At 38.1% G+C, this 21,634-nt stretch overlaps 1 long non-coding RNA gene across 1 annotated transcript; it reads right to left on the bottom strand.

Annotated features, from left to right (window-relative positions):
• Nucleotides 1-370: 370 nt before the first annotated feature.
• Nucleotides 371-16,185, bottom strand: LOC149023895 (uncharacterized). The gene is made up of 4 exons (XR_016171417.1): nt 15,932-16,185; nt 15,154-15,226; nt 13,645-13,714; nt 371-1,514 (listed from the first exon to the last, which is right to left on the bottom strand). It is a non-coding gene; the product is annotated as an uncharacterized LOC149023895 (long non-coding RNA).
• Between the last annotated feature and the right edge of the window lie 5,449 nt (nt 16,186-21,634).

Here is a 21,634-nt window from a genome sequence, read left to right as displayed (position 1 = left end):
AAAGAAACAGGTGCAACCCCAGCAGCAAAACTGTAACATATAAGTATGTTTGGTTAATGACACAAGCAAATGAGCAATACAATAAAGATATGAAGTACACAGCCAAATTCAGCTCATATATGGATCATCAGCTCTTTTAATCAATGGCTATTGTGAGAGTAAAACATTACTCTTGTACAACTGAAACAAACATGTATTCAATATGTATTTCACACATACTATACTTAGATATGACAAGGAAAACCAATAGCTGATATTCTAATTGTATCTCACACATAGTATATTCAAATATCAAAATATAAGAAATATAAAGAAACAGGAACTGGGAACCTTACAACTTGTTATCTGTCTATTAAATAAGCATTGTTCAAAGGATTCAAACAAAGAATCCCATTCACATAACATCCAAATTAAATTTAACAACAATAGTCAACCTATTCAGATTGTGATGCAGATCCTTCAGCTTCAGCAGTAGGTGGTGACGAGTCCGAAATATCTGGGATGCCAGCTTATTGGCGACTTGATCCACGCGCCGAAGAATCTTTCGCAAATGTCTTGAGGTTCGTGATAATTTTTTCTCAACACCCTCAAATTCATCTCGACTCATGTATGGATCAACACTAGCATGTGCTCCTACACCTGGAGGCTGCACTCCTACATCCGCCATCTCAAGATGGAATTTTTTTCCATGGATTTTAACTTCGTTGTTCTTCTTCTTATTCTTCCCACTTTCACAATCCTCCCCCTCAAGATCAATTCCATAGATAATAAAGATTTGGGTAAGGAGTCTACCATATGGGAGAGCACGATTGTGGGCATCTTTCGCATACTTCATCATTTTGAGAATTATGTACGGCATGTTGAGCTGCGTCCCTGAATGAATGCAATGGGTGACATAGGCTTCAAAAGAACTCAGTCGTTCACGGTGACCTCTTCGTGGGATAACGTTGTGTTGCACTATGTAAGCAATTGCATGAGGAATTGGTTTCAGGTCCTTCAACTTCACACGGGTGTTACCCATGTAGTGAACCATTATATCACTATAAGTGCGACCAACATCAATGAGGTGATCAAACTTCCTAGGCTCCCAAAAATATAATTGTCCTTCACTTGAGACTCATAGCTTTTCACCCAGCTCACGAATATTCAAGGCAATCTCCACCCCTTTAACATTGGACAGGGCATAAAGTTTCCCTCCTCCTTGAATCTCAAATTAGAATAAAAAACTTTAACCAGCTGGTAATAACAATTAGGAGGTAACTTAAGTATGTTACCCCACCCAATCTGCTTAAACATATTTGTTAAACCTCCTCTCTGAAAGAAAGGGATGTACATCCCTTCCTTCTTCTATACTTTGCTTATTAATGAGACTAAATGACGCTCTTGCTTCGTCATCCACCAAATATGAAGCGTCGGATTGCTGTTGCTTTTGCTTCCCTTTTTTAGCCCCTTTGGCCTTCTGTTGAGTGGTTGCTTTAGGAGCCATTTTTGGGTGAGACTTATGGTACTTTTGGCTGCATAGATGCAGAAAACATATTAGCTAAACAACATATTATTAAAATGAAACTAAAGTATAACAAAACAAATACTAATTATACAGATGAGACAACATTAAAGAGAGAACACAAACAATCTAACCATGAAAAACATTCAGTCCACACATTAGTTATTCAAAATTGGATGCCAACCATTGGCCTAGATTGAAACCTAGCCCCAACAAGTCATATTATAGACAAACATTTCCACATCCATGTGCCAAGCATCCACCCACACTCAACACATCACAAACAGAGGGAAATAACCCTCTAATGTTAACACAAAAAATGCTTCAAATTTACAAACCCTACCAAGTTAAAATACAAACCATTAACAAAAAAACGGGTTTGATCACAAAATTATCAAAGTGAAGTACTTTAAGTTCTAAACATTAACGAATGAAGTGATAAAATATCCACAGATTGCATAACAATATCAGCATTTGAGTATCTTAGATTGAGGACCCACTTCTTCAGCATTCCACATGTTACTAAAGGTACATCACTATAATTTGTAGGTCATAAAACCTTTATTCACACTTATAATAATCTTAACCTAGGCTAAAGTACATCCACAGCATCATCACCTATCAAAAGCAAATAATAAAGGAAGTCCAAATCACAAAAACAGTATGACAACAAACAACCAAATTATTAAATGCCACAATATCATCAACAATGCTCGTCACCACCATTTTTATTGCTCCCCTGCTGGGAAACCAACTTATGTTTGCCCAATAATTGATGTTATCATTGTTTTAAATATTCTGTTTTCAAAATTTATTCAATAACCTCATCATTGTAAATGACTCCATTGAGAATTACGACACTCCACTAAATAGTTGTATATCCAAAATATTAAAATGCATTGGTTTGAACAGTGAATATGCTAAAGATAGGATCTTATACGAAGGTATGCATTAATGAAATCAATTATACTATAGCCGTCGACATGAAAGGACTTCATCCAAATAAAAATAATAAAATATGAGTGCATGGGTGATGACCAAGGTCCCTGGGAATGAAAACCACATATATCTCAATATTGTCCCAGAGAAGTTGCATCATCAAAAGGTTCAGTCATTTCGCTGAAGGGCAAGATGGCAAGATGAACCGAAATTTCGAACCTTGTTAGTAGCACACATCAAAAGCCTACATCTTTTTCCCCCTCTCTCTCTTGACCTCTTTAATTATGAGGTATGACCTTGCTAGATGAGCTAATCCCTAAAAGTTGAGACATTTACATGAAGACTTAAATAACTGTAAAATTTTTCCAATGTGCAGAAAGTGATGGAAAGATTTCCAAGTGCCTAATCACAATAAATAAGTCAAGGTTTTGCATCCAACAATCTCAACAGCTTCTTGCTTTGTGCAATACAAGAGTTCAACTACACATTCAGTAGGCTGAGAGAAAAGTATTCCCTATAAAACAACACACACTCGTTTGGATTGTATTCGAAAAATGCCAAATACAACCAACTAACAACAAAAGAATGGATACAGCTCACATTTACTTTTCTTCTTTTTCTGATAGAGTAACAGACAAGGGCCAGAAAGCAAAGATGTCAAGCTATACATGAATACATGAAATGCAGTTAAATAGACCCTATAAGGAGGCCATGAATTTACATATTACCAGAATGCGGAAAACAAAGACATTGGCCACTGCATACAATTGGATCCCACAAAAGTGCCAAGCACGAACAAAGTATGTATATCTGTCCAACCTTGCTCAGAAGTATGCTAACGATTTTGACAACCTCGATTTCCATGAAAATGACATCATGGAAAAAAATTCGGTCGAAACATGCGAAATTTTGACCGAAATTTCGCATTTTTGAAAAACCGAAACGAAACCAGTGGGTACCGAAAAAAAATCATTGGTTTCGGTCGAAATCCTCGAAATTTCGAGGGTTTCGATCGAAACCCTCGAAATTTCCCTATTGGGTCGAAATGTGGGTGAGCCAGTCTGAACCGGCTGGGAAAGTTTGCGAAATTTCGAGAATTTCGATCGAAACCCTCGAAATTTCGATCGAAACTCGAAACTTGGTTTTTTGGTTTAAGTGAACCGGCTGAACCAGCCGGTTCAACGTTATAAAAAGTCATCATCTTCGATCGAAACTCTGGGAAACCAGAGTTTCGATCGGGAAACGCAGGCGGAGGCAGAGAGTTTCGACGCGATGTTTCGACCATTTTTCGACCATTTTTCGACATTTTTTCATGGTTTTGCATGATTTCAAGTAGATTCAAGCCCTCCTTTGGTGAAATCGGCACTTGTTGGTTGTTTTTTTCCATGGTTTGAAGCTCTATTGGAAGGTAACCTAGCTTTGAATCTACTTGTGAACAGTAGTTTCCTTGCTTTTAGCTTCATTTCCTTGGGTTTTTAGCTTCATTTCCTTGCTTCTCTTCTTTCCCCTTGCTTCTCTTCTTTCCCCTTGAAATTCTTGTGTTTTTAGCATCGAGTCTTGCTGCAAGTTGGCTCATGTATTCCATTTACAGCTTTAAAAAAATTAAATCTTTAGTTGTTTAGCATGCTTAATAGATGTATTCCATTTCTGACTTTAAAAAAATTAAATCTTTAGTTGTTTAGCATGCTTAATAGATGTATTCCATTCTACGACTTTAAAAAAATTAAATCTTTAGTTTGTTTAGCATGCTTAATAGATGTATTCCATTTACAACTTTAAAAAAATTAAATCTTTAGCTCATTAGCTGTTTAGCATGCTTAATAGAAGACTTACGAGAGAATATGTTCAAGTTGGAATGTTCAATGTTGGATGTCCGAATTTTGATCCGGAAATTTTGGTACATAACTTGTTAATGAAATATGCCATTATCTTGTTCTCTCTTCTCTATTGTTGTTCACTTGTTCCATTATAGTGCAAGCTTAAATTGAAGAATTTTTCTTAGTTTTTGTATTTAGATTAGATGTTAAACAGTTAAAGTATTAATGCTTTGATTAAAATTTAAGTGTTGGACTGTTGGGTTTCTATTTTAAGTTTTTAACGGTGATTATTAAATATTATGTATGTTTGTATCAGGAATTCAAATTCAGGCACAAGCTTTTGAGTTTTGAGTTGGAGATTGAGATAGAAACACAATGTACGACATAGCTTGGCAAGCATGGTAAGCCTCGACGAGATGATAGGAAAAAGTCGAGTGTAAATATTGTTTGAAAAAGATTGGATCGGGTGGGGCCACTAGACTAAAGATCCATCTAGCGGGAGGGGACCGCAATGTGGTTGGATGCCCCAATGTCCCTTATGAAGTTAAAGTGGCAATGGCAAAGTATGTGAAAGGAAGGCAAGAGAAGAGGGCACAAAAGAAAGCAAAGAGGGATCAGTTCGAGGCAGCATGCTTAGAGGAGGTGGAGGTGGAAGAGACAAATGTGGATCCAGATCCAGCTGATGCATCATCCCCGAGAGGCGAGAGATGGAGAGAGTACTCGGGATGAGTAGGGAGTCTTATAGACTCGATGAGATCGGGGAGGACACGAGAGAGCCGTGGGTGCGGGGTCATCCGGAGATCCCGGATGTTGGGAGGGCAAGTGGAGGCAGCTCCAGTATGAGGAGGAGCCAGAGTACCAGAGAGTCAGTTCCATTACCATGGGCCCCACGATCACGACCTAGTGCCACATCTACTGCTTCTAGACCCATTGAGGCCGATCCTGATGTGCGAGATACTACGCACCGATGCCTTGACTTGTTTGCGAGGCCACGGTCAAAGCACGAAGAAATTAAAGCATATGTGGGGTAATGTGAAGGACAAGGTGGGGATGGCCTTTTCTAAGTGGGCATTATATCACGGTGTTCCGGCAAATGCTTGCACGGGGGCCTTATTATACGGCGATGGTGGATGAGATCGGTGGTCTTTGGACGTGGGGTGGTTGGGCCAACCCCATATGAGATATATAATGTATATCTCCCACGGCATAAGGAAGAGTTGAAAGCCTACATTGATGGCCTTAAGCCAATGTGGATGCACTATGGGGTGACAATGATGTGTGATGGTTGGACTGGTCCCACTAGACAGTCTATCATCAATTTTATGTTGAATTGTGATGGGAGGACGGTGTTCCTCAAGTCTGTTGATGCATCCGGTCACAAGAAGGATGCAAAATACATATATGGGTTGTTGAAGAATGTGGTGAAAGAGGTTGGAGTCGAGCACGTGGTGCAAGTTGTGACTGATAATGGCGCCAATTTCAAGAAGGCTGGGATGAAGTTGATGGAGGATCCCAGGTATAGGCTCTTTTGGACTCCTTGTGCGGCACATTGTATTGATTTGATGCTAAAAGACATGGGGGAAGTCAAATTTGTGAAGAATGTGGTTCAGCGGGCTCGAAATGTGACCACATTCGTATATAACCATGGATTTGCTTTGGATATGTTGAGGAGGACATGTGGTGGTGATTTGGTGAGGCCTGGGGTCACAAGATTTGCCACAAATTGGATTTCCTTGAAGAGTTTTCAGAAGAAGAAAGCCCAACTACGTGCTATGTTTGCATCTGAAGACTGGTTTGCTTGGCCCCAATCAGAATCACCGGCGGGGGGAGAGCAGCACGGGCTACCATATCCAGTGATAGCTTCTGGGCAAATCTAAGAGTTGTTATCAAGCTTCTAGACCCTGTGGTGACAGTCTTGAAGTTGGTAGATCAACAAAGGAAACCAACTTTACCACATATATGGGCTGCAGTTGAGATGATGAAGGAGATGGTTAACAAAGTCTATCCTAGGGGCAACCAGAAATTCCTTAACATCATCCAAGAAAGGTGGGAAAGCGGTTGAAACATCCATTGCATTTGGCTGGTGAGTTGAAAGTTATTAAAATTTTCAAGTTATTACTTAAATACTTAATTGTTAATAACGTAATACTTATTATGTAGTTTTATAGTTTCTTACCATCTCATTTGTTGGCTTGTTTGATAGCCTATTATTTGAACCCCATGTACCACTACAGTAAAGAACTTGGGATGAGGACAGATTTGATCCGGGCAGTCCATGAAGTAGTGGAAAGGTTGGAACCGGATGCGACAAAACAAGCATTAATTAATAATGAGGTAAGACTGTAAGTTGTGACTTGTGAGATGACTAGTAGTCTAGTACTTAAGAATTAGGCTAAATACTTGTTTCTTATTACTAACTTTGTAATTATTTATCGCAGAGTTAAAGGCTTTTAGAGATGCTCTTTGGTAGCTACGGTCGCTCGATCGCTATTCAGAGCTAGGGAGAACACCACTCCTGGTTAGTCACTTAGTCGGTTAGTCTAAGTCTTAGATGCTCAATTTGAGTTTTTGACACAATTTATTTTTACTATTATTAATTAGGTTGGTTATGTTTCTTGCAGGTGAGTGGTGGCTGCAATACGGGTTAGACTCGGAGTACTTGATTAAGATTGCGGTTAGAGTGCTCTCCCGGACATCTTCGCCACCGGCTGCGAGCGTAATCGGAGCACATTCAATCCGATACATTCTAAGAGGCGGAACCGTTTGGGGGTGAAGCGGCTGGAGGATCTTGTATATGTTCATTATAATATGAGGTTGAGAGAGGAGCACATTAGGTTAGGTCAAGAGCAAGGTAATGGGGATAAGATTGAGTTGGTGACATCTTTGCCATAGATGATGATGAGGAGGAGTACCCCCTATTTGAGTGGGTCGGAGAGCCATTATTGGATGAGGCGGGAGGTCGACCCAGCGGTCAGTTGCACGAGAGATGGGAGCTGATGTTAATGAGTTCTTGGCCACAGAGGGGAGAGTGCACACCGAGCCTAACCGTCCCTTTGTACCACACCCTGGTGCATCCAAAGTGTCGGTGAGGATAATATTATATGGTCGGATGATGATGATGATATTACTCGGCCACCCGCTAGTCGGGCACGAGGATGATGCAAGGCGATGATGATGATGATGGACTTGGTAGTGGCCCTAGTGGGAATGACGGTGGGAGTGATGATGATGATGATGATAATGATGGTGGTGGTGGTGGTGATGATGATGATGGTGGTGACGGGCCAGCTGATCGGGATTCAGGTGAACCACGGGAGAGACCACCACCAGAGCCCAGAGTTGAGAGTCGGGGACATGGAGGGCCATTAAGATTCACGGGGAGAGTCAATTCACCCATGCTACCCGGGATGTCGACCACGGTGCGGTCGTAGTTCCACTTGCAATCGGAAGGGGAAAGGGAAAGGGAAGCACCATGGACATGGGTATGAGGATGACACTTCATCGTACGGGTCTTACAATCCCATTGAAGTGAATAGCTTGGCGAGGCTCCATAGGATCTATGAGTCTAGATGAGTCAAGAGGCTCCACTTGTCGGATACCGGATACCGGCAACAGTGATCCCCACTTGTACGAGAGCGGTCTTGCATCTTCTTCTGGGGCTTATAGTAGTGCATCTTATGGTCGGGGGGTTTCCTCGGAATTATGGAGGACATACGGTAGTGGAAGTGGAACAGGGTAGGATGTATTATCCGGCGTCGATGGGAGGACGGTATATGTGCATAGGGGTGCAACTTATACGGATGCTTGATTCGGGGGCACGAGATGTTTGTGGAGCGGATCTTCGGGGTGCAACCCCAACCCATACCCCCCGAGATTCATCAAGAAGGACTTCCCTATCCTTATTGTGCATTCCCTCGGATCGGATATCTTATGCATGTTGATGACCGGACCTATAGAGCTGCGGTTGTCGATTACCTCGACAACCATAGGCATCACATGTCATGGGATGTCTATGTCCGTTGGTCGAGGAGGAGAGGATGTCACAAGCACGGTACTACTCAAGTCACGGGATGGATCCGCCGAGGCACTCCTATTGGCACTGACTTAGTGAGTTGTACTTCCCATTTTATTTTTATTACTAGTTACATTGTATCTGATGTTTAAGAGTTTATTTGATATTTTGAATTGAACTTAAAAGTTAGAAGTTAGAGCTTAGAAGTTAATATGTTCATGTTGAATGTTATGCTTATTTGCTTAAGTATAGTTAACTTTATTGTGTACTTCTCGGTCATCTTTACATTAATGTTATGTAATTTAAAAGACATATTTACATTGATTTTTTTACTAAAATGCATGTGCCAATGTGTTCTTTATACACTAATTAGCTTAAATACAGAATCCCACCCCAAAATAGTGTCTAAAACCTGTCGAAACTTGATGTCGAAACTTGTGCGAAAAAGTCCTCGGTTTCCTCGAAATTTCCCAAGTTTCCACCTAAGTTTCCCATTTTCACCCGGTCGAAACTTGAGTTTCCCTCGAATTTTTTACCATGAATGACATATTCCAGTGTTCACAATGATGCCTACCTCTTCTTATTAGGTAATTCAAGGGAGTAAATTTGGAACCAGAACTGACTTTTTAAAACAAAAGAAAACCAAACCAAATACAATTCAATATAGATTCAATATCTAAGGCAAAAGCCAAACCGTAAAGTACTAAATTACTTATTCCCTAACCAAACCATGTATAGTGATTTTAAGTAGAACATACCAATATATATATATTATAAATATAGTCTATTAAACTGTATAAACTCCAAATAGAACAAGAAACTGTTTATGAATCCAACAGAAGTGTACTGAAACCAAACCTACTCAACACACTTTTTGTAAATGAATATGCGTGGGTTGGGAGGAGGAGGGGGTTGTGGGTTAGGCTCAATGGGCATGGTTGGAAAGGATAAACGTCAGCAGAGGGAGGGGTTGGAGGACTGGGACAGGGGGAGACAAGGGGCGCCATTGACAATAGGCAAGACGGAAGAAGTCCGAGAAGTTAGATAGGGTGTTTGAGAGAGAGAGAAAGGAGGGAGGGGGGAGCAACAATAATCTTACAGGAACCTTCTGCTGGAGTGAGAATTGCAGGGGCGACAAGGCCAACATGATATTCTTCTTTGAGGTGGATGACAAGGGTACAGATGCCAATGGAGCATCTATAACTAGTGCTTCGGTCAATGACACATCGATGTCTCACAAGGTAGAACTGAGTTCTTCAAAGGGAGAGCTGTAAATTGAAATTGCAATAGATCCTAGGAGATAATTAATAGCAATATGGTCTTCCTCAAGGAGAGTAAAGGCCGGTGACTCAGTGGTGTCACAACCTACAAAGAGATAAAAACACTTGTATCGGGGGAATCTGGCAGCAGGGGCGGTGCAATCTGGAATCTGATTGACCTCAGCACTTTCCAGTAAACTGTTGCAGTCCAACATTCTGTACAGTACGGTAGAGGGTTGTTTTTAGGGGATACGTAGGGAGTCAGCTGAAGAGATAAGGCCCTATGGAGCAATGTCGTGGGAAGTGTGACTAACCATAAGCAATGGTAGAGTGGCCATGCATTGTTTCTAGCGATGGATAATGACTCTGTTGGCATTAACGGTGTCAGTGGCTTCCCCTACTGGACTCTCCGATAGGGAAGGGGTGACAAATAGGCGGGAGATTCCGAGTGGGTCTACAGCAATGAAGGGAGTGGTTCAGGGAGGTACAGGGAGGGATTAAAGGATTTTACGGGAGGAATGGTTTGTAGTGGCATCAGGGGCCAAGGGACTAGGGAGGAACAGTTAATTGCCAGGCTTTACTAGAGCAAGCAAAAGCGGGGTGGATAAAAGACTTAATAGTAACGACAATGGGGAGGAAGGTTTTCAAAAAGGAATTCTTGGTTGAAGCTCCAACCTTCTTTTTCCTAAATAAGAATAGAGGGAGGCAAAAGTGAGGCGGCAAAGGCTTCCATACTAATTCTCACATACAACAACTTGGGTGGAGTTAATTGTAGCTTTGTGGGAGTGAAATAGAAAATTTTAGACTAATTCAAGCACAAGTCATAGTCAATTAGGAGGTCTAAAAACCACAAACAAATTATATTTGTGAACATTGTAATCGACTCAACAAAAGACACTGTCAACTGCTTAAACTTAGGTAAAAAACTGAAATCCACATAAAATAAAACACAGCAGAAATTCATTAACACACGTATCTCGAATCACACTCGAGAAAAGTAGAAGAACCTCTACGACTTAACAAACTAACATAGACACAAAAGTAACCACTTCTATATTTTGAGAAACCACAGCAGCCGGAAGTGAACAATTTCAAATGAACAAAAAAAAAGAAAGAAGAAGCAAAATTCGTGGATGAAACAAAGCAAAGGAAATAGAACTTGTTAGGGATAAATTCGCACCTGTAACCGGACCAGAGCAAACTGCTAGAGCTGTTGCCTAGGCGGACGGCTGATTCTGAATGTTGGGGCTTTACATTTTGAAATTAAACACAACTTTGGTTTGTCTTCTCCGCCGCGTCAACCTGCTGCTTCTCGAGCTTCTCCGCTCTTCCTAAGATATTGACAACGATCGAAGCCTCAAGGACTTGGAGAAGTTCGAGAAGCAGCAGGTTGAGGAACAATAAGAAGCAGAGGAGAAGACGAACCGAATTCCTATTTCATTTCAAAATCAATATATTGAGAACAAAAAAATTCAGATAGGTGTCCAAGACAGGTGTTCACATTTTTTACCACCTTAGTAACTTAAAGAAAGCCCTCATGCATCCTCTCGACCAGTTCCTAACCTTGGATGATACAGCTCTATTTCACTCAAATATTCTACCGACTTGTGAAGCCTGATAAGTTTTCTATTCTTTGGTGGAAGGACACCAAATAATAGCATAGCATGGAGCAATACAAAGGTGAAAACAAATCCTAAAGATTGCAAAGAGAAGTGAACCACATTCCTTCAACAACATGGTTAAACAAGACACCACATTAAAGAAGAAGAAGAAAAATATCACAAAAGTAAGAGATCTTGGAATACAATATATAACAACTACTACTTGACAAAACGGGTTTGATCACTATCAACTCATATTTAAACATCTGGAGAACGATGGCAATCGAAGAGTGGTAGGAAAGGGCTCTCATCAAAAGGCTGGCACCATAAAATTTTATTCATAGAAACAACCTAACCATGTGCATCTACCATACAAAATAGAATTGGCAGCAAATCTCTCAGGTATCTCAGTATAAGCAGATCAGGCTTCTTTCGGAAGGGACCACAATGATGCTCCATTTAAGATGATGCAGAAAATTATCACCGAAAAGGTAATCTGTACTTTCGAACACTTTAAATTGGCTAATCACATTCAACATGCAAAGCCATCATCAGCAGCATAAAACTTCATCAATAATACCAACTCAAACTATCAATTTTTTTCTCATTAACACTACCAACTTAAAAAGAAAAACAATATGTAATCATTAAAGTAATGGTTAACTAAAGGAAGGCTGTCATTCCAACATCAATACCCATAAGCTCATTGAAACCCAAAATAGCATTACTCCATACAACAAACAAAATGGTCCAACACAATTTTGAGTGTGTGGAAGAGCATCATCTGATTAATTTTTTTAAATCTTACAAATGAATAAAACAATAAAACAAAAAATCAACAACAAACTAAGTCTTATCCCAACTAAATGGGGCCAGCTACATGGATCCTTTCAAAACCAAATAGGGAAAACCTAAGTCCACAGAAAGGGAAATTTTGATGCAGAAGGAGTTTTAATGATGTCAAGGAGACAATGTTCTCACGTTGTACATGTAACAACTTATTGCGTGAACTCAGTATTATGAAAAAGAAAGAAAACTACATAATCCTAAATGAGGTAACCTTACTGTAGCCTTAAACCTTAAAGAAGATAGAAGTGATTTTTAGAATGGTAACCTTACTTGAACTTCACCAAATCGAATCTTAGAAACGAAGAATCGCAGAGACGAGACAAGACAATCTCAGCCCTAGATTTCTCAAAATCGAAGCTGGAGCTTCTCCTCTTCTTCGTTCTCAACTGCCACTTCTTCTCCTTTGCTTCTTCTTCTTCTTCGTTCTCAACTAACGACGCCCTTACAGCTTTGCTAACAGATCCTTCGATTTCTTCTCCCACTTGGTACGATTGCTTCAGATTAGCCAAAAACGAAAACACAAAGGGGTCTTCTTCTTCTTCTCTCCTTCGATTTCTTCTCCAGCTTGGTAAGGTTGCTTCAGATTAGCCAAAAACGAAAACACAAATGAAAATGAAATGGGCGGGGTGGTTTAGAACAGGGGTTTGTTTTATTTTCAAAACAATTTGAACTGGTTGTATATACGGTTACTGTACAACCGTATATACGTATAGGCTGGTTTTGTAATACACCATTAATAAGATATACTAAACCCAGTCAAACCGCCCAGATGGACCGGTTGGTTTGCATCAGACTGAACCGAACTCTGTTCACACACTTAATGAGGTGGGTAATGATTTTTTTGGATTTTTTAATGGGGAGGATGATCCCAGCCGTCCGATTAGATCGGACGGCTGGCTCCACCGTAGTGCGCATTCATTACGCACTACAGAAGCAAAATTGGAAATATAGCAAGCATTTTTTTGTTTTGAATAATATTTATATGAGAGAAATAAGGGGAGGTGGGGCAGAAACATAAGGGTTAAGGAAAGGGAGTGTCAATTGAAGACGTGTACCTCTTAAGAGAACCTGTCAATGATAGGTGGGTCGTTTTGTTGGTGGCATAATTCAAAAAATATTACACAAAGATGACTTGAAAAGGCTTATTTAACAAGAAAAAGATATGTTGCTTTGGAATAAAGTTATTTTGGTCCAATGAAATGTTTGCACATGAAGAAATGTAAATGCACTACATTGGAATCAAATAAACAAATCCACATTCATTAACATCCTTACAAGACTTAAGACTCTGTGATCTAACTTAAGACTCTGTGATCTAAGTACCCAAACACTAATGTACTGAAATGAAGTAAACAAAAAAATCAAGCAATAAATTTGAAAAATTACTCATTTTTAAAATAAGTCTAGCCCAATAATCTTCTATAATGCTCCTTTTAAAGAGAATACAAATCGTATTGATCAAGACAGGGCACCTCAATATTGTACCTGTTTCCTCTACTACATACATTATTTATACAAAGGAGTTTATTTAAATTTTTTTATGTACAAGAAAGCACATGGTTCATTTAAATCTTTTTATGTACAAAAAAGCACATATATTTTCATAAAATAAAAATCACAAACAATCATATTCAAAAAGAATTAAGAAATGCAATATACTCACCATAATTGCCGAGACTACCAACTCCAAAGAGACTATTCTAAGCACCAACATGAAAGAACTTGACTATTCTCTGCAATAATACAAACTCTATTAGCTACATCAATAGAATAAAGCTCAACATAAGATAAAACTGGTAGCGTTCCTATGATTCTACTTCTTCACAATATACCCCCATCACAAGGAACCAAAAAAAAAAAATTAAAAGCCATCAAGAAAACTAACAAAGACAAGGCAAAATGAAAATTTGAAGGTAAAAAATGAAACTACAACTTGATAAGGACCAATTCTTTTTTATTTTTTTGGGAGGGGGGTAGATAAGGACTAGTTTAAACCATGCCAAAAATAAACGAGTCAATTTCAAAATTCTCTAAATCAATTATGGTATGACTGAAAATATGAAATTCAATCCATACCTCAACATAATGTAATTTCAAATTTTCAATTTCATGCCCCAAAATTCCAAAACCTTTTCAAACCAACTTTTATAATGCTCCTTTTGGATTCACATTCTCTGTAATTCCTTTCCCTACAATTCCCTGTAATTCCCTCATTGGATTGTGCCATGTGGCATTTAAGTAATCCAATGGTTATCTAATTTAAACTAAATTTGGATTTTATTTAAACCCACCCATAAATTTGAATTTTATTTAAACTCTTTTTTGTTAGATAACCATTGGATTACTTAAATGCCACATGGCACAATCCAATGAGGGAATTACAAAGAATTGTAGGGAAAGGAATTACAGAGGATGTGGATCCACTCCTTTTTTTGTTTTGTAGATAAACTATGTAGAAGGATATTAGCGTCATTTTAATTCCAATTGCACTTGCAATTTCCTTGCCAGAAGTTCCAAAAACATCCAAAACAGATAAATTCTCTTCCAGCCCATTTCTGACACGAAAATGGACCATCCACTTTCTTAGGAATGAGCAATATGTTTCAAGGTTAGACCTACGGGTTAAAATATTGGAGATATAAAACATTTTATTTTGATTTCCTCTCTAACCTTGGATAATGTGTTGCATGAAAAAAAGACTAATCTTGAAAGCCCCAATTTTAGGGGGAAAAAAAGAAGAAGAAAAAAGAGAGTAATCTTAAAAGCAACACTATGACGACACGAAACCAACAAAAATACTTTTTTGAATCTGAAGAGTTTATCAATATAAGTGCCGCCAGATGGGTGCAAACCTAGGACATACTTTCTCTTTCTTACAACAGCCTTCCTTCTGAAGCCTTCAAATGGGACTCTTGACACATGTCCATTAGAGTCTCATAGGATGATACTAACAAAAAATCCAAAACCAATGAAATGGAATTTTGGTATACATGTGAACTGTAGATCTTTGTAGTCCCAGTGAAGCCTAGATGGGGATCCGTATTCCCATTGCCCATTTTCCGATACTCGAAGAATGAAAGGAAAAAAGAATTCGTAATAAGGTCAAGAAAATGTGCCCTGCGATGCATATATACCAAAATGGCTTCGCACTAAATAAATGATAAAACGTTACCTATGCTGCAAGGGACCGAAGAGAAGCACCTTGCGTTTTCATCCCAACCTCACAGTCGGTCTCCTGCAGTCCACTTTAGAAGAAAGAAAAAAATGAACTTTTGAACAGAGAATCATAACAATGTAATAAAATAGCAATCCAGCAGAAAAACAAAACATCGTACAGGTCACCACAGAAAGCAGAAGCAGAAGAGAAGAAGAAACATGGAGGAAATTTTATCCGCTGAACCAGAAATGCCCATGAACAAAGAACATATTCCCCAATTTATACATATTCTGGAATCAGAAAGAATCATAACCCTCAGAGCATCCAGCCGGAGACAAATTTCTCTGCCCGGCTCTTTCGCCGAACCATAGCCATTCCGAGAAGACCGAAAAAGGCTAAGGAATGGAAGGGAAAAAGAAATAAAAAGCCACTTTTCTCAATTCTTTCAAAACTTCAAACGCATCTCTGTAGAAAATGTAGAAATCTCGATGCAGAAGAAGAGAACAAGAACAACATACTTTTAAGGCTTCAATAAGGACTGAAGAACGCCAAAAATATGATCTCAGAGTTGATGGATCCTCGAGTACTCTCTAAGATCGGCGACAGAAGACAAAATTTCGCAAATTCATCAAAAGTCCAGTCAGGAAACGCAAAAAACATAACCGTAATGCTTTTCAAGAAACCACGATTAACAATACCACGAACTCACAAAGAAAACTCGACAATGCAGGTTTAGCAAGACTAAGATCACAAAGAAAAAAAAATGTCAGAGATGCAGAGACGAAGGAAATACCTGGTAACAAGCCACGAAGCTAATGGATGGTAATCAGAAAAACGAAAAAAAGGCAAGAAAAGGTTCAGATATTTTCTTGGTCCACAGATAAGTATGAGAAATTTAGCAGAGAAGAAGACACGAGGGTATGGAGATTTAGGCAAACCAAGACGTATCGAAGAGAAATAAACCCCAACACTCGTCTTAGGGTTTCTGAAAGGTTTTGCTTTTCCCTTCTCCCAAAGCGGGGAAGCATTAAAGAGTGAACGGGTACAGCTGAGTATGAAGTCTGGGGAGAAAATCCTGTTGGATTTTATTTTTTTTAGACAATCGCACCAGCAGCTAAAATGAGGCGTTAACGCACTTAACACCTCCACTTTATTAATAAAGTATATAGAGATTTGGCAAAGTCCAACGCTTCCACATAGGAGGTCAGAGTTCGAATCCCCTCGGAGCCAATGGCGAAGCTCTGCCTATATTAGTTATATAAAAAGCACCTCAAAGATGTAGTCGTGGTGCGCGCAAGCTGGCCCGGATGAACCTCATTCCAAAAAATAACATACAAAGATTCCAAAATAGGATTTTTCTTCGACATATTTGTTAAATTTATCATTAAAAACATTTAAATCATTGTTTATTATTAAAAATATCCCTATAATAAAGCATATTTGAAAGATATTTAGTGACAAATTGGAGGAATATATCCAATGAAATTTCAATTTGAGGTATCTATGCTTTTTAAACATAAAGTGGAGTGTCTGTGCTTTAAGGCCTCTATTTTTAGGTGTCAATGCAATTTGCTTTTTTCTTTTTCTTTTTTTTACAGGAGAGTTTTTATGCATAAGGGGATGGGTATAACATATATCCGAAAAAGTCGGTATCATAACATATCCACTAAAAAATGAGTCGGGATCATCTCCCAGTCTAGGGAGCCAACAGCTTTGCAACCACAAAATGCAGTGGGGGCCCACAGGTGAAAAAACAATAAACATTTAATAAAAAATCATTAATTTCACATGTAGGTCCCACTGCATTGTATGGTTGCAAAGCCAACCCAACTCCTTAAAAAATATATGTTTTTATCACTTTATCAACCCTGCATTAGTACTATGCACCGCACTTTATCACTATAATGGTAAAATAAAATATGAAATTAATAGTTGAGATTAGGTAAATATATTTTAAAGGTAAAAAAAAACAAACCTTTTTAATCTTTATTAAAAAAATCCAACTTACCCGTTTCAACTAGATTAGCTTCAAAGCTTTTTGTTTCCCTTCTTCCAAACCCAACTCATGAAAACAATAAAATGCCTCAAAAATAAATAAAGAACATAAATAGAAAAAGAAATTAAAAAGCAATGAAGCGGCAGAGGCAAAAGGAGGGAAGGAATGAGTCATCACCCTCCTAGGAAAGTCTAAGGAACAATCTAAAATTGCTCAAGAAGAAATAGAAAGTGGTTCGGGGAGAAATGCCATGTGATTATTACATCAAGGTTGAAGCTCTGTTCTTTCTTCTAGAGACCTCGTGGCCTCCCTAAACAAGTTATTCTTATCTATGTAGAGCATAGAAATCCAATCATTCAACTGTGAATTAGAAAGAGAGAAAAAGAGGATTGTTAAAACCCTATACCTAGAAAAAGAGGATTGTTGGGTCCGGCCCATTAAATAATGTAGGGCCATGCTTTTTAAAATGAATAAAAAAGCAATCAGTTTTTTTGAAAACCTGCTGCAGCAGCATAACGAGAGAGAGAGAGAGAGAGAGAGAGAGAGAGAGAGAGAGAGAGAGAGAGAGAGAGAGAGAGAGAGAGAGAGAGAGAGAGAGAGAGAGAGAGAGAGAGAGAGAGAGAGAGAGAGAGAGAGAGAGAGAGAGAGAGAGAGAGAGAGAGAGCAGAAATGGAAGGAAGAAGAAAGTTAGCTTTTCTTGGCTTTCTCCGGCGAATCCAATGGTGAAATGTTGCTGGAATGAGATGAAATTTGAAGTGAATTATCGTGACACCTAGCTTTTCACATCCAACAATCAAAATATTATTCTACTACAGTTCTCGAGAAGCTTCTCTTGTAACTTTCTCCATTCTCTTATACTTCCATTTTTTTTATGATATGGTTGTGACTTTGTGTTCCTCTAGTATTATCTAGAGAAAAAATATTGATTGTATATTATCTCATTGATGATAGTGAAAGTTTGGGTGGACTCCGATAACACTCCCTTGGTTTTTTCCCCTACGGGCTTTTTCATGTGAAAAATTATTGTGTGTCTGTTGTGGTTTGTTTATTGAATACTTGATTCATTATTGTTGTGTTTGTTGTTTTAATATACACTAGCATATTATTTGGCCTCCCATCAAAGTGATATCAAAGCTTGGTTGGTAGTTGTGTAAATTAAAATGGAAAATACCTCAAGTACTATGGTTAAGCTTAATAGATCAAATTGACTGATTTGGAAACCTATGATGGTAGATCTCTTATTTTGTAGAGACTTTATATTAACCTGTTAAATGTGATATAAATCGAATATTAGATATGTCTGAAATTGAGTGGACCAAATTGAATAGGAAAACTATTGGCACAATTTGATAGTGGTTGGACATTAGTATTTTCCATCATGTTGCAAATGAGACATCGGCAGAAGAACTTTGGAAGAAGTTAGAGAGTTTCTTTGACCGAAAAACAACTGGGAATAAAGATTTTCTGATGAGAAAGCTTGTTAATATAAAGTTGAAAGAAAATACTTTAGTTACTGAGCACTGGAATGAATTCAAAGCATAGTGAATCAGTTGAGCACAATGAGGCTGAAACTTGAAGAAGAGTTGCACATTTTATTGTTATTGAGTTCCTTACCATATTCTTGGGAGACTTTGGTTGTATCAGTTAGCAATTCTACTTCACAGGGTAACCTATCAATGAGCATAGTTACTAGTGCATTATTGAAAAGAAGAGACAAGAAGGAAGTCCATGAGTTCAAATGATGCACAAGCACTTATAACAGAGAATGAGGGGAAGAGCAAAAACAAGTTTAACAAAAGTCATAGTAAAGCCAAGAGTCCTGGTAAATCAAAAGAAATATCAAAATCTAAATAAAGGCAAAGAGGGGTATATGAAAAGTGATGAGCACATTTATGTGTGAAATCTTAAGGCATAAAGCATGCATTTTATACACTTAGAGTGGAGTTACCTTGGGTTTTTTGTTGTTTTTGCAGATTTTAGGACTTCTCAAGATTTAAGCAAATATTTGGAGTTTTGGGCTTGAATCATGCTCTTTTACACATCAAGAAGTTCATTCAAATTCTCAAATGCAAAAATGGGCCTGATCTGGAGCATGATGGGCTAGAGATGTGTGATTATGGGTCAACTCCGAAATATTGATGAGATAAAGAAGGCAAATTTGATCTACAGCTGAGATTTTAAATCAAATCTACAGAGATATTATTGAGAGAGTCCAAATGGAAAAGAGTCCTTGCATACCTCAATATCTTATTTCCTATCTTGGATTTAATTAAAGAAAGAAAAAGAGAAAAAGAATTATATTCAGAAAGAAAAAGAGGAAAAATCCCGTTTTTGAATGCCTCTGTCCAGTTTCGATCAAACCCTTCATCGAACGGTCATCCGATGTCCGATCGTGCTGATTTTGGAAGAGAGCTTCACGAATACTTAAACCTCAAATCCAATGGTGGAATTAGCATCTGATCTCTCTAAGTCGGCACGATTAGTACGTCAAAACCCTAATTGGCTGAGTCAAATAGAAACCCTGAGTTTTATTCAAATTCAGCCGTGCTTCATATCTCATGTAAACTCTATAAAAGGAGAGCATACTTCATCAAAGGAGAAGGTAATCTAAAGCTTAGTATAAGCATTCTTTCTTCTCTCTTCAATTTATATAGGCTTTCTTTAGTTTTCTTTTCTTGCATTTGTGAGATTTAAATTTCTAGATTCAATGTTTAGGTTTAATTTTTTTATGTAATGCAATTCAAGTTCAAGATTCAAGTTCAAGTTTCAAGTTTTTAGATTTGTTTTTCTCTGGGTCTAGCAATTGCAGATTTAGATCATTCTAGATCTAGATCTGGTTGTTAGGGTTGGTTGAGATTCGAATCGTTTGTTCAATTCGCAAGTAAGTAACTTTCTTTATTAATCTTCTCTCGTCCCTCCATTCCCGTTTCTATCTATCCCTCCATATTCTTAATTTAGGATTTACTTTCAGCATTATTTATTGTTCTCCCTTCCCCTAGATCCTTAATCAGAGATGCCTACAGTCGTGCCTCTCTTTGGTTAAGGCTTCATTTTCCTTTTATTGCTTTGTTTATTACTTTGTTATTTACTTTTTGCACTGTTTTTTTTTTTTTTTTTTTCTTTAATATCCATTCCCCCGATCGGTGGACTGTAAGCTATGGCAAAGGGTCCACAGTCAAAGTCATTATTATTATACTCCCCTTTCGTCGATCCAGAGCTGACACTCGAATCATTTCCCTTTTCCTTTTTATTTTTATTGTTCGCATTTTTTCCCTGTCTTTTATTTATGCATTGATTGTGTTTAATTTATTTTTCGTTTCAATTCAATTGCATTAGACATATAGATTAGGATCGTTTAATTTAGTTAATTAGTTAACAAAAATTGAATCATTCCACTCTCGCATTACTATTAAGAAGTTGAATTAATCAACCCGTTAGCTACACGATATCGTGTGCTTGCGGTTACTTTTAATTTTCATAGATAAGTTTTTGGCGCCGTTGCTGGGGAGGTATTAGTCCATTTTTTTTCATTCTTAGGTAAATCGAAGTGTTAAAAAAAAATAAAAAAAAATTCAAAGATATTACTCTTAACTTGAGTAGAAACAAAAACGTATAGTAGTCCCCACTCTACTACAGAATCCCTAGGATTCGATTGTAGGTGGCTCCGAAGATTATATGGATTCCCTTGCTGTCAAACCTATACAACGCTCAACTATACGGCAACCTTACAGCTTTGGAATCATTGTTTCAATCTTTGCGGTGTGAAATTCACTACTTTCCTTTTGTTTTTGTATTGTTTTCTTTTATTTTTTAGTTAATTTATTTTTATTTTTTTAAAAAAAAATCTTATTCTTTCATAAGAGCCATTAATTGCATTAGGGAGTTAGTTCATGTGTGTCTGGACTCGTGATTCCACAAATAGAATTATCCGAGTGTCTACCTTGACCATGGAAGACCTACCTCCACCTCCTCCACCTAAGAGTCTTACGATAGATTTTATCCAACTTGATTTGCACAACCCTCCTGTATACTTTTACCTGAAGTGAGGGGTAAAAATTTTGAACTTAAATCCCATTATCTGTCTATGTTACCCCAATTTCATGGGTTACCTAATCAAGATGCATATTTGTTTCTTAGGGAGTTTGAGGAAGTTTGTGTCCTTATGAAGGTACAACAACTCACTGATGATGCTGTAAGACTACAGTTTATTACATTTGCATTAAAGGACCAAGCCAAAAAGTGGCTTTATAGCTTACCTAGGGATAGCATTACCACATGGGAACAATTTACTGTCCTATTCTTAAAGAAATTCTTTCCTTTCTCTAAGAATGCCCTTACCATAGTATAGAATTGTGGCATTTATGCCAAATAATTTATGAGGGTATTGATTATCAAACAAAGCAACTCTTGGAATCTATGTGCCCCACAGGATTTACATCATTCACTGATGATTCCGAAGCTTGGGAATTTCTTTTAGACCTAGTAGATAGAACTAGAGAA

Source organism: Hakea prostrata, chromosome 2 (assembly GCF_041222555.1).
Source record: "Hakea prostrata isolate BN-2017 chromosome 2, UWA_Hpros_2, whole genome shotgun sequence".
NCBI lineage: Eukaryota > Viridiplantae > Streptophyta > Magnoliopsida > Proteales > Proteaceae > Hakea > Hakea prostrata.
Note: the sequence above shows the minus strand (reverse complement) of the source record. Positions and strands in the feature narration are given on the sequence as shown.